Source organism: Globicephala melas, chromosome 1, assembly GCF_963455315.2.
Source record: "Globicephala melas chromosome 1, mGloMel1.2, whole genome shotgun sequence".
In the NCBI taxonomy this organism is placed as follows: Eukaryota; Metazoa; Chordata; class Mammalia; order Artiodactyla; family Delphinidae; genus Globicephala; species Globicephala melas.
The window spans coordinates 136,115,562-136,129,012 of record NC_083314.1 but is presented as its reverse complement, the minus strand read 5'-3'; the positions used below and the strand labels follow the sequence as shown (position 1 = coordinate 136,129,012).

At 45.6% G+C, this 13,451-nt stretch overlaps 1 protein-coding gene across 5 annotated transcripts in view; it reads left to right on the top strand.

The window, feature by feature from the left end:
- NFIA (nuclear factor I A) overlaps positions 1-13,451 on the top strand; it is a 595,358-nt gene that overhangs the window by 176,813 nt on the left and 405,094 nt on the right. The gene's annotated exons all lie outside the window — the stretch shown is intronic.

Genomic DNA, 13,451 nt, shown 5'->3' with positions numbered 1-13,451 from the left:
GGGAGTCTGCCTGCCAATGCAGGGGACATGGGTTCGTGCCCCGGTCCGGAAGGATCCCACATGCCGCGGAGCGGCTAGACCCGTGAGCCATGGCCGCTGAGCCTGTGTGTCCGGAGCCTGTGCTCCACAACGGGAGAGGCCACAACAGTGAGAGCCCTGCGTACCGCAAAAAAAAAAGCACAATTACACATCAGAGAATAAAACAGGTGTCTCCAAAGTACAATGCTGTCTCTTACAAAATGTCTCATTATAAAATGAGGCCATAAGTTATAGTTCCCACCTTTTCTAAAGTCTTCTCCATTCGTTCATTTATATAACTATGCGTGAAGATGATGAAATGAGTGACTAAAATTCTAGGATAAAGGTAGTAATTGCAGAAGAGAAACATGTCAGCTCAACGTATGAGATGGGATTTGTATTCTTTGAACATTAACCCCATCACTTTATTATGACAGAACTAAGGCATGGACCTAGGGACTGGGAGAGAGGGAGAAGTTTCTACCTTAAAGTTTAGAATGTAAACCCCAAGAGAAATACTCCTGCATTTCTTCATATCTCTGCTAGCACCCAGAACAGTGTGGGACACATAAAATAAATTCCACAAATATGTGTTGGTTTCAACTGGTTTTTCTTCACAAAGCCCTCTTACCTAATTACTAACTGGTCCCCAAAAGCTGACAATGCAAAGCCATCTGACCTTAAATTTGATAACTTTATGGTGTTTGTTAGTTACACAGTGGGGTTTTCCTGCTAATGAATCTCCTATGGCATCTGTTTCAAAATGAAAATCTATTACATTATTAGACACACTCCCAGTGTACAGAAGCTGTACAGAAGTGAAATGCAGCTGAAGTCTGAGCTCTTGACGTTGCATTGGCAAGCAGAAGCATCAAGGCTGGACCCAGTTAAAAAAAAAAAAAGAAGAAAGTGGGATGCACACATTTACATCCAATACCCCAACCCAAAGCCATCTTTAACCTTCCTTTTGATACGTTGAGTTATTCTCAAAAGTGAAAAGGAGGTGTTCTGGGTAGGAATGCTGGATTGATTTGGTACTTAGGTAGGTAAGAAGAAGGGAAACTAATGAATGTTACACAATGGAAAAACAAAAGCATTGAAAGGACTATAATTTTCCTGCCTAAATAATCCAGTCCTTTCATCACGAACTGTTACTATTACATAGATATAGACCAGCAAAAATATTTAATGTGCAACAATACTAATTTTTGTAACCAAATCAACAAAGGACCATCACTATAGATCAGATGCCAGGATTTGGCAATAGCTACACTATACCAAATTTTTCAGTGTGATAGTATGCTAAAATGAGATTTGGTTGGTTTGGTCATTAAATAAATATGTTCTTCATATTTATAGAAGTATAGATCAATTCATTCTTTGGCTTCTCCCAATGCACACTTGCCCCCTTCCTCCACCATTAATACTTCCTTGTGAAACGTTGTAATACTCTACCATTACTAAAGGCTATAAACACCATCTTGTACCACACCTTCAACATGGCAAAACCACCAAGGTGCCCATTTCTCCAGGTGACCTTTCCCAATAACTTGTAATAGTGCCCCAGAGTTAGTTGGGACTATGCTAGGTTGTGGTGCAACAGAAGGCACCCAGATGTATAATCAGAAGATCTGGGCTCTCCATGACCTGACTCCACCACTTCTCTGTAGGACTTTAAGTGAGCCCCCACTCCGGGTATCCTTGAACCAAGGTTTCCTCTTCTGTGAAGAGGAAACTTGAAGTCCTACTTCACAGAAGGGTTATGAGAATCACATGAGACCTCATAGGTAAAATTTCTAATACAGTAACCGAGCACGTAGTAGGTGCCTAATAAATTGATGTTAAAGGTAGATTCTGGAATATAGATCTGGGTTGCTGACATAGGAAAATGTCTTTAAAGAAACAAAATGTACCAACTATGGCTTCTATCCCCATGTCTTTATTTCCTCATATTCAAAATGAGGATAACATGTAAGGTGATATAAATTAAATGAGGTAATAGTAAATAGCAGTAGTAAGTGATCCATAATATAATGTTATTATTTGTCTACGAGGAGGGGATTAGCTAGAGAGAGTCGTTATCAAAATTCCACTAACCTGTCCTTCTATCCTAATCAGACACTCAAACCTCTCTGGCTCTCTCTGCCCTCTTCTAAGGCCCTAATCTTCAAAAAAACAGAAAACAGCTAGACAAAGTCTTCAAAGTTAGATTTATTAGGATAAAAGATGGTTTTCTCGCATCAGAAATCGATGAAAGCTCACTCTAGAAGGCACCTATAGTTTCTCATCTACATTATCTCGTTTAATTCTCGCAAGGATCCTGTCAGACAGGTACCACGATTCCCCTTTTAAAGAATGATACTCCAATAAAGATGTTAAAAAAAAAAAAAAAGAAGAAGAAGAAACCGAGACTCAGAAAGATCATGCAACTTGTCCAAGGCCACAGAGCCACTCTTCTCAGTGAAACAAGCTGCACTCCATGAGACAGGCCTTGGAGGAGGGACGTCTTTGGTCCTCGAGTCCCCCAATTCCTGTATTTACTCCCCCAATTCCCCACTCCCCAAAAGTTCATTCTCAGTGCCCTCAGGACTCGTGCTGCTACCAACAGATCCGTAACTTTGGAGCTCAGAACTCAGACTTAGGAGCTGAGAGATGGCCCTGGACAAAACAGGGCCCTGCTTCCCCTGGGTCGCCTTTCTGGGCCAACTGTCTCCCCTTCTCTCTGCTGCTATCTGGAACACGCCTGTAGGTGGCGCCCTGATTCGCTCGGGGAATTTGGAGGGCGAGGACACGGGTCACCAGCTGCCTCCCCTCAAGTCCATTTTAAATAGTCCCTTGGCTGGAGCTCAGCACAGGAACCCTGGTAATGTGGACGTGCCCCCCCTGCCCGGTCTCTCTTCCTCTCCCCCACCTCGCCCCTCCCCTCCCCCGCCTGGCCCCTCCTCTCCACCCCCTCTCCCCATAGCGGCTGGTGCGGTGCGGAAGCGGTCTTCCTGCGCTTCCCCCGAGGTCGGGCTCGGGAGCAGATCTCCAAGCCCTCTAGGCCAAGCCTGGCGCTCCGGGGCGGTGCTTCGGCCCCAGAGCCTCGTCCTGCCAGCCCCCGCCCCTCCCCGCTCCCTTCCCGCCCCCTCTGGTGCCGCAGCTGTAGCGGGGGTGGAGGGATGGGGGAGAGTGTGACCCGTGAATGCTGGGCGGAGCGGGGCAGCTTTAAAAACTTCTGAAAGGCCACGTTCAAAGCCTCCAGGGACCGAATTTGGGCCCTAAGGCGGTTTCCACCGAGGGGCCTACAAGGGGGCGGAGGGTGCACCTGTAGGGCTGGGAGCGCACTGCCTGGGAAGAGGGTCTGGGTACTCGCGAGCCCTGAAGCTCCGGCCCCGCACTCGCCACCTGGCCTCAGCCTCCTCCATCCCAAGCCCTCGCCCCCTCCGGGAACCCGCGGCCCCTCCCGGGACCTTGGCTTTCATCCTCCCCGCGGGACAGCAGCGGGGCGGGGTGGGAGCCTCTTTGGGCCGCGCGTTCCCCGCAGGGTCTTCCTTCCCTCAGGCCCCTCCTTAGGAACCCGAGATTTCGCAGCAAAATTGAATTCCCGGATTTTAATTCCAATCCGCCCGGGTGGGAGGCGGCCGAGGAAGTGGGCACCGCGAAGGAGGAAACGTTCCCATTTTACCTTCTACCCCCATAAAAATCACTGGGGAGGGTAAGAAGGAAGGGAAAGCGGGAGGAGGGGCCCACGCTTGGGGAGGGGAGGGTGGCGAGGGTCGCATAGTGGCGGATCGGATAGTCGTCCCGGCGGGCGGCGTCTGGAGTCGCCGATATCGCTGTGCGCCCCGCTTGTGCCATCTGGGGGCACACGGGGAGGGGCAGTCGCTGGCCAGGGCGGCTCTTCGACAGAGAGCGGACGCCGCCCCTCGCGGAGCAGAAAGGGAACTAAAGGGATTTTCATTAGTACCGCATTACGAGGATCATCAGGCCCCAAAGTCCTTCCTATAGAGGCTCTTGAATGAATTAGGTAAATGATTTGCTCCACTGGTAGTTTCTGAAGAAGACATTTTTCTCAGATCTTCTGAAATTGAGCTCTTTAGCTGGGGAGCAAATACGGGGAGGCTCCTCGCAGGACCGTTTCCACCCCTGCGGTCTCTCTGGGTGTGAATTGATGGGTGGGTTAGCGGGGACACGTGGGAAGAGGTAGACATGGACTCGAACAAAGCTGCGTGATTTAGTTAAGGAAGAAAAAGCTGCTGAAAATAGAGTCGTTTGAAAATAAACTACATAAAGTTTATTGTTTTGCTTGGAGTCCTTTTCCCTGATCTGAGGAAGTAAAATAAGTGAGAGTTGGGTTATGTTTTTTTCCAATTAGCGTTTATTACACTTTCTCAAAGGCCTTGAAAGAATTATTTTAGCAAATTTTAAGAACAATAGTTGCTGGCATTACAGACAGCAGAGATGTGGCGAACAGATCGGTAGACGCCAGGAGAGTTTAGTTGCAACATTAACTCTTCAAATTTAGTGTTGACTTCATGTATTTTTTTAAATAAGGCAGTGTTTTTATTAACTTCTAACTTCAGGAGGTAGGGAACACTAGGAAGGAAAGAGACGGAAGGAAAAACAAAGCAATGGAAACAAAGAGAGACGAGATTAATTGTAACAGCCTGGTCTTCAATGAGTCCCCAGTCGTCATCCTAATGCAGTACACATTTCTGGTAGCGTTAACTTTACCCGGAATATTGGTGGGCCTTATCTCTAAGCGCTTCCTAAGAAAGAGCAGGCTTAAGCAAAATGTGTTCCCTTTTGTGAAGGTCTAGCACTTGCTCAATGAAGTTGCCCCCAACGGTAAAAGTGGTCCTCCTTCTCTCGGTGGCCTGAGCCGATTTCGCTGCTGTAAAATCGGCAGGTGTGTGCAGCATCCACGGCGCTAGAGCCGGGACCTGGTGAGACAAAGAAACAGATGACCCGCCAGCAGTGTCCTGAGTACCTTGCCCTGGCGTTTTAGCAGACAAGAACTGGCATGTTGAAACTGTCCATCTGATGGACAAAAGCTAAGCGATCGGGGTTCTTATAGACTCGCCCACTTTGCGCCCAGCATTCTCCCCGTATACAGGGTGAAAGCAACATTTTTATCCCTTAAGACTAAAATGTAACGTTTAAAACAGGTTGAAAGCATGGTCAAGGGCTCAAAGGCAAGCCTGTATTCTACATAGGGCAAGTGCAACTTATCAGAGTAAAGAGCAAGAAACTTTGAAAAGTTGGAATCACCATTCAAAGAGATAGATTAAGGTGCTACAAAATAATGCGGTAACCACAGAGGACCAGAAATACTTGGGTGTGCATCTGTGTTTGTGAAGGGGGGTGATTGAGACTTGTTATGCTGTTGTTTGAATGATTTGAGGTTTACAGAAAGCCGTCCTATTCCCACGAAGCTGGAAGGCTATACTTTCTGGGCAAAACACTCTTGGTGATTTCACCCTCAGAGTTATGGGACCTAAGACCTTTGCAAGCGCTCTTGACCTGAGAAATCACACAACTAGCAAACTCTGCAACTTTTCTCTTGAGTTCATTACACAAAACACAGAAACCTTGATAGCTAAATAATTTAGGGGGTGTTTTCTCCCAGAAAGAAACTGCAGGGAGAGTTTCTGGAGATGAGGGCTGTGTTAGAGCCTATTCCTTAGCAGTGGGTCAGGGGGGCAGACAACAAACTGGCACAAACACACATCTTCATCTGCACTGGCACCCTCATTCCCACCCTGGGTGCACACACTGCCAGCTAAAGAGCAAGAGCTTATCCACCCCAAGTGTGTAAGGAGCAAGGCTTAATGCAGAGTCCAAATACATGCCCACAAAACACAAAAGGGGAGCTTAATTCTGGGTGTTAGGAAGGGCTATCTTGAAGAAGCTGGGGACTTCCAGCTAGCAGTGAAAAAGAGCCCCAGAGATCTGCAACCTGTCAGCTCCAGGGGCAGTCACGACATCCCACCAGTCCCACAATATCAGTACTGTGGTTCAAGCTTTGGAAACTGCGGTTTTTAATTGAGGCTGGGTCCTGCCTCCCCCCTTCCTCTTCAGCGGCCCCTCTCTGTAAGCGGATTTGCTTTTCCATGCATCGCTGGCAAGTCACTTTTAGGAAACCTTGCCTCCGCGGAACGTTTTAAACATGGTAATAATATATTGCAGTCTTACTAAGTCCCCCTCCAGAAGTGCGTGAAAGGGGCTCTGTTTTGCTGATGGATTCAGGAACTTTACTATCTGAGCAAAGGCTGGCTCAAGGAAGTCTTGAATTGACTTCATATCCACTCACGTGAAGGCAGCACGTTTTGGTTTGGGGTTTGTTGTTTGGTCTGGTTTTTAACACCTAGAAGATTTTAAATTCACACAATACTCCCTCGGAAAGGGAGGGGGAAGCATTGAACTGGTTCCCTTCTTTACAAGACATCCTAGAAGTCCGTCTGAGAGAAGAGGCTGCTGAGTTGGTAGAACCACCAATTAATATGGAAAACTAGGTTGTCTGGGCCAAGTTCCCCGGGTATGAAGACGCGGAGGGGAGGGGACGAAAGTCTCTCACAGGTCGCCACTAGGAAGGGGGTGGCAAAGCAGAGAGCCCCTTCTAAAGTTCGGTTGTGCTGGGCATCCGATCTGCCTTCCAGGACACCTCGCCAGGGAGCCCCGCGGGTTTCAGCTTCCACCTCAAAAGTAAGGGTTGGTTCTGCGGCGTCGCCCCCCCCCCCTTCCCCTAGGGATGTGTCGGGACGGTGGCCGAGACCCGAGCAGCGCGGGGTCAGCCCCGGGGCCAGAGGGCGGCGCCCGGCCACTGCGCGCCTCGGTCGGCAGCCTCGCGGTCGTGACCTTGTCGGGCAGCTTCTGCGAGTCCCGCTCGGTTCCTCCACCCGCCCTCGCCCCCACCCCCTCTCAGGGCCTGGAGCGGAGGATCCGCGACCTATCGTCCGGGTCGGTGATGATGGAGGGTAGAATTGAATTTATTTCTTCTCAAATTCCCCCAGTACCTCTGCAACTTGGAAAGTCCGCGGGCCACTGGGGACCGTCCCCGCAGGGACTCCTTGGAGGTCTCCAAAAGCTCTGCGAGGCCAGGTGCCCGCGGCTTCTGGGTGCCAGGTTGCTGCGGGCGCGGAGGAATGAAACTCGCCGGGGTTCCCACCTTTGCTTCCGGAAATTTTTTAAAGTATATAGGTACCTTCGGTTTCCTTTCGGCACCTTACAGGGCCTCTTTAGAGGGAGTGTGTGCATGATGGAGAGGGTGGGAGTCCCCACGAGCGAAAGGGAGGAAGGCAAGCAGGTGTTGTGAAAGGCAGCTCACCCTCTTCTATTGATTTGTTTATTTAGGAGATTGTGTTAATCAGATTGACAAAGTGGAGTCGAGCGCTCACGCTAGCGCTTGGAACACAACTTTTCTTCCTGCGCTTTCAGCAAGACGTTGTCTGGCTAACGGAGAACTTAACCTGGTGCCTGCAGCCCCCTCAGCTTGGGGTTGGACGTCACCCCGGGCGCCCCAGGTCTGCCAGCCCTGGATGGGGCGGTCTCTTCACCAGCCCCTGGTAAAACAGTTAGTGCACCTGGGGCTTCAGGTGCCGTAGGAGGAAAGAAGTGGGACCTTACTTTCCAACCTGCAGTGACCTAAGCCTGCCAGTTCTGGAAACACCTAATCTCCACTTCCTCTATAAAGCTTAACTGCAGCTCGCCTCCAATCCCAAATTGCAAACACTATCGGGATTGCTCCCTTAAGCATTCCTTGCCTGTGACCCTTCCTAAAGCCTGGTTCAAGTCTGCACTCTGGGGGTCATTAAGAGAGGAGAAAGGGTCAGGATGTTGCTTTTCCCCTTTAAACTAATAAATGACACAAAGGGAGCACGCCAGAGATTTGTGATTGTTTTGACTCCATAATTCAATGACAGAGATTAGGCCTGAGGTAACACATTGTGTAGGAAAGAAAGTATCACAACAGAAACAGACAGGAACTGATGGCTTGGAAACTTCTCTCCAAAGAAAACCTTGGCTTCCTACCACCTGGACAGTCAAGACACACATTAATAAGTATGCACTCAACATACAGCCCCAATACTACACATCTGCATTGATCTGGTCAAGTGGAGAATTCTCCAGCTTCACAACGATTGAATGTATGGGAATGGAGTTCTGGTAGAAAATGTTCTGGCCTATTCTTAATAATAATAAAGACTGCTGAGCTCCTTGCTTTAAGCGGACATCATAAAAGCCCGATAAAATAAAGTGCTTAGAGGCCTTAGTTGAAATCCAGGAGCAGATCAAAGATCCCTCTATTATATCTGACCTTGCTTTCCCTGTGTTTACACTGGAGTAATAATAACCTCTAACATTTATTGAGCTGTTGGTTACATGTGCCATGCTCTATTCCAAGCACTTTAATATGATAACTCATTTATCCTGACAACAGCGCTACAAATTAGTTGCTATTATAATCCCTATTTTATAAATGTGGGAAACTGAGGCACAACTAAACTAAATAATTTGGCTACGATTACTCAGCTAGTGCATGTCAAAATTAGTTAGTGCTTTGGTTCTAGCACCCACACTCCTGACCAGTTACTACACAGATAAGAGGAGTGTCAAAGAGTGGTCTCTGCCTGCGACCTTTGGAGTTGTTTTCTGAAAAAAGTAGACAGGGAGTAATTAATCCCCTTAATGCAGTCAATCTTGACAGCCAATCTGGCACAGAAGAACTCTTACCTACTAAAAACTTATTTTCTCTGAATTATCCAAGTAATTTAATGCATTTCAGAAACAGATTATAAACAAGAATATTGAAGATTGTTCCAATCCCAAAATCCTTTTGGCTGATCCTTGAAAATAGTCTCTATCCCCCCCAAAATAATTACAAGATTACATTGTATCCTCAAAGAGCATTCATTGTATGCTATACATACTTCAGAGCTGGAACAATAGCAGTTCTTAATATAGACACAATCTTTATTGTTAAGGACGCAGACATACTGGATTCATCACTTTTATCACCACCAGTTTAAACAGATGCCACCTGAAGAATGTGACCTCTTTTTCTCTCTACATTAAGACCTCCTCCTGGCCCCCCATCATCATTCCCTCCTAGCTAGAATCATGCTGTCAGTGCAAAAAAAGACTTTAGAAAGCATATCATTTACCCTCTACGATTTTTACAGATGACAAAAGAGGGCTATAGAAAGAGACCTGCCCAAGCTTACAGACCATCCCAATGTGTGGGACCCAGGACCCCACTCCCAGTTCAGTTCTTCTCCCAACCTGAATTCATCCTTAGAGTTCATAAAGGTATTTACATTGAGAGCACACTCTTTTTAAAAAGTTTTAACAACGCTTTTTTGACCCAAGATACATAAAGAAGGGGCTGTCTTACCCCTTTCTTCCTTTCAGATGTGTTCCTGGAATATCTTCACCAGATGTTTACCCAAGAAATTACAGTCGCAGAGTCTTCAACATGTGCGTGTATTTTCAAAGCAGCATTTTAGATCTGAACCCAATTAATGATTTTCTTTTCTTTCTTTTATTAAAAAGGGGGGGGGGGAGAATTTTAGTTTTGCCTGCAAGTGATCCGAGTCTTTACAGAGTCTGCGTTAACGTCACTCACTTTCACTCTGCGACGTGCTAGTCTCACAGTCTAGTTTTGTTCAGACTTTATTTTGCTCCAAGCTGCCTTACAAGCCACTTGTCCACGCTGCAAAAGGTGGGGGGTAGGGGTTGGGGTGACTGGCTCTTTTGCTCTTTTTTCCCCCCTTCCTATATACGAAGCAATCTGGAATCATTCCACTTGGCCCTGCGCGCGGACACACACGCGCACACACACGCACACACGTGTACCATGCATGGGTGGGCGCCTGTGGAACTGTGTAGACGCGCGTTTGTGATTTAAAGTGGCAGGACCAAGAGCCGGACTGTAGCCGTGAATTATTTTGCGTGATAAATCAGCCTGATCGCCTGCTCACTGTACTGGCATTATTCACCCGAGTGCTCGGCTGTTAGGGCGGACGTGCACTGCGGCAAAAACGTCCTCGGAGCCGCTAATTCTGTGGCCACGGCCGCGGCCGGGGCGGTGGCGGCGCGGGGGCGCGAGCGCGGATTGATTTTTCAAGATCACGTCTCCTTCGGTGAGGGTCGCCAAATCGAATCCGTTGATTCCAGAAGCCTCGGTGGATGCAAGCGGATTGGGTTTTGTACCTGAGATTGTTAAAATACTTTTTTTCTTTAGAAGGAGGAGCCCAGCTGTTAGCAGGAAGGGAGATATACCTTTTCTGTTCTATTTTCCTTTTACGTTTGGGGAAAAAAATGAAAATGGCTACCACCGCTTCCCGAGCACAGGGGAGGCCAGACCTTTGCAGAGAGGGAGATGATGCTTGAAATCCTCTTTCTTTCCTCTCTTCCTCCCTCCTTCGCCCCCATCCTCCTGTCTGCTCTGCGACAGCCCAGGGAGAAAAAATGGTCCTAGGCACTTGTGCAAGTCATCTGTCCTCACTCTCGCTCTTTTGTTTCGACAAGTAGTTACCTTTTTTTCTTTCTTTCTTTTTACAAACTGATCCTTTTCACCTGGTTTCAAATTTTTAATAAAAACGTGTCCGGAACATATCTGATTTGTCTTCTGCTTAAACACCCAACGTTGCAGCGGTTGAACAGCAGCGGGGGTGGGGTGAGGGCAATCTCCGGACCCGATCTGTAGAGATCCCCTGGGGCAGACACAGCCCAGTGGTTACCTATACCTTTCGGGGGGGGGGGGGTTTGTCTAATTAACAAATTAGTTACCAAATGTATATTGACGCCTGCGAGTTTTTAAAAAGCACATTGAGAATTTCACTTTCACGTGTTCGTGATTGTATTGCTCTTCTCTACAGCCGAGCATACGGATCCTACCAGACTGATCATTTACATTTAAAATGTGGGATTCCAAAGACTTGGGAGGCGGCTTCGGCGTCCCACTTTGTTTGCAGGAGAAAACCTGAGTATCTTTCCAGAGGGTAGGAAACCTTTTCCATTCGTGAAGGTGGCACTGACATTATTTATCCCAGATTTTTACTTCTCCCGAAGCTGCCTGCAAAGCTACGGTGGTATTTGCCAAATTGGGAAGATAATTGCAGTGTCCATGTGTAATGACACAGTGTTGCATAATAATAATTTAAGCAACTGTTTTTGTTTACTGTGATGTAACTTTCCCAAAGTTTGTTGGTAGCTTTAAAGGGTTTAAGTGCAGAGCAGCTTGCCAGTGAGCAGCTGCCCTGAAGAAAGTGAGCGTGATTCAGCCCTCCCACCTGGGATCTGCAGTTCCCATCTTTAGCTGCAATCCCAACCTGTAGGTCCCAGGAGTAGGGTGGAAGGAAAAGGCCAAGCTGATGACTTGGCTTTACCTGAAAAAGTCTGCCTGAATTGTCCATGACTTGGAAGAATACTCCTGTTCAAGGCAAACTAAAAAGCCAGAGGCAGCAGTGCTGTGAAAATCCAGCTCAGTTAAATGGGAGCTGAAATACAGCTTTTTAATGAGCGTGTCTCAAGTAGTAAAAATGAGTGCAAATGAATTCAAAACCAACCACCGTTTTGCTCCACCATTTCAGACACACTGAGTCTGTCATGTGTTCAGGCTGCTGTTTCACAGCCCATGATGTGTAGACAGTGCACAATTTACATGTTATAATGACTTGGAGATAAACGAGTGTTTTAATTCAGTCGTTAGAGACAAATGAAAGTAAGTTATACATCTAGGTCCACAGAAAGGCGGCCTAGCAACTCAGAAGCCCACACTCTCCCAGGCAGCAACACTTCCACTGTCATTTTTTCTTACAGACCCAGATTCCAGGACCTCAGAGTTGGGCATGAATCTGATGTATAACTATAAGTGATATACCAAAATGTATTAGTTCACACATGGACATATGAAAACTAAAAAATAAAGAACTCTTTGTTGGCCATTAGGCAGGGCTGTAAACTTAGGAAATGCTTCCCTAAAGTTTATCTGAATTAATACTTTTTTGTGATATCTTCTGTATAACCATGATTTGTCATTTACAGAGACCCTATTCGGGCAGGAGAGTTAGCTTTTTAAAAATTTTGTGGTATCAAAGTTTTTTTTTTTAAAGGGGAAAAAAATCACAAACTAAACTTTCTTGTTATAAGAAAAGTTTAGTAAAATTCTTAATGTGTTGCTGCTTTAGAACTAATGTGAACAGGCATTTCCTTTGATGATAATAGTAAATATCTGAACACTATTAGCATTGGTTATGGTATTTTCTTAGTTAATTGATCATGTTTTTTATTTTCAAAGTAACTATTTCTGATAGTGAAAAACTTCAGATTATCTCATAATTGGGATTGTGGGATTGCTCTATCAGTGAGGTGCTTTTTAGCTTTCAATTTAGGATTGTTATGTTAAACTTTCATATAACAAATTGTGAAAACAGAAAGGTTTTTTTGTTTCTTTTTGTTTTTTGATTTCAAAGTTAATTATTTTATCTACAGTCCATGGGAGTCTATTACTATTGTACCTAGCAATTCATTAAGACTAATAGTAAGTAATGTTATATAATACATTTTTTAGAAAAATTAAAGCAAAGGACGTGAGCAAATTGAGACAACTAGAGTGATCAAGTAACAATATCAAAACAATACAGACACTTGTAAAATTATGTGTTTGAGTCATTATTTACATTCAAATTTACAAAAGAAAAAGAACAAGGAAGATGAGCTTTATAAGCCTTTCCAATTAACCCTTAGCTTGGGAAATAACAGGTGTCTGTATCACTGTAATTATCCACTGAGAAAAACTCTTTCCTGGTCATGCTACATGCCCCCCCAAAAATTCACGTAGTATTTTAACTAGCACCGATATTGATATTGCAATGAGTCTTTCTTTCAATTATCTGTAATATAAAATTCAATTGTATTCTCAAATTTTGACTTTGAGAAACTACACTGAACATGAATCATATTTTTAACACACTTTGAAACAAGTATCATACATATTATATTTTCAGGATGTACTCAAATATTATACTTCCACATGATGTAGGATTTACTACAATCTGATGTTCAAATAGAGACTTTCAAAAGTTAGTCCTACTAATGTAAGGCACTAGATTTGGAGGGAGAGCAGTGAGGTAGGATGTGCCTTATTATTTGGTACAACGTCATGTGTCATATGTTTTAACTCACCTGAAGGAGGTATTCTGTGCTGGCCTTCTGGCAAATAAGATAACCCAGGCTTGCCTAGAGTCACTTGCCTCTTTGAAGACCAGATCACCACTTACTTGTCCTGCGTCCCCAGAACATAATGTAGTGCCAGGCTACTGCAGCATCCAGTAAAGTTTTCCCAGCCTTGGATTTATTTGATAGTTCAATTTTTTCTTAATTTTTGACAGTGAGTGTAAATTTTGGAAGTGGATAGGGCTAGTAGAAATACTTTGGCAGAAAACCAG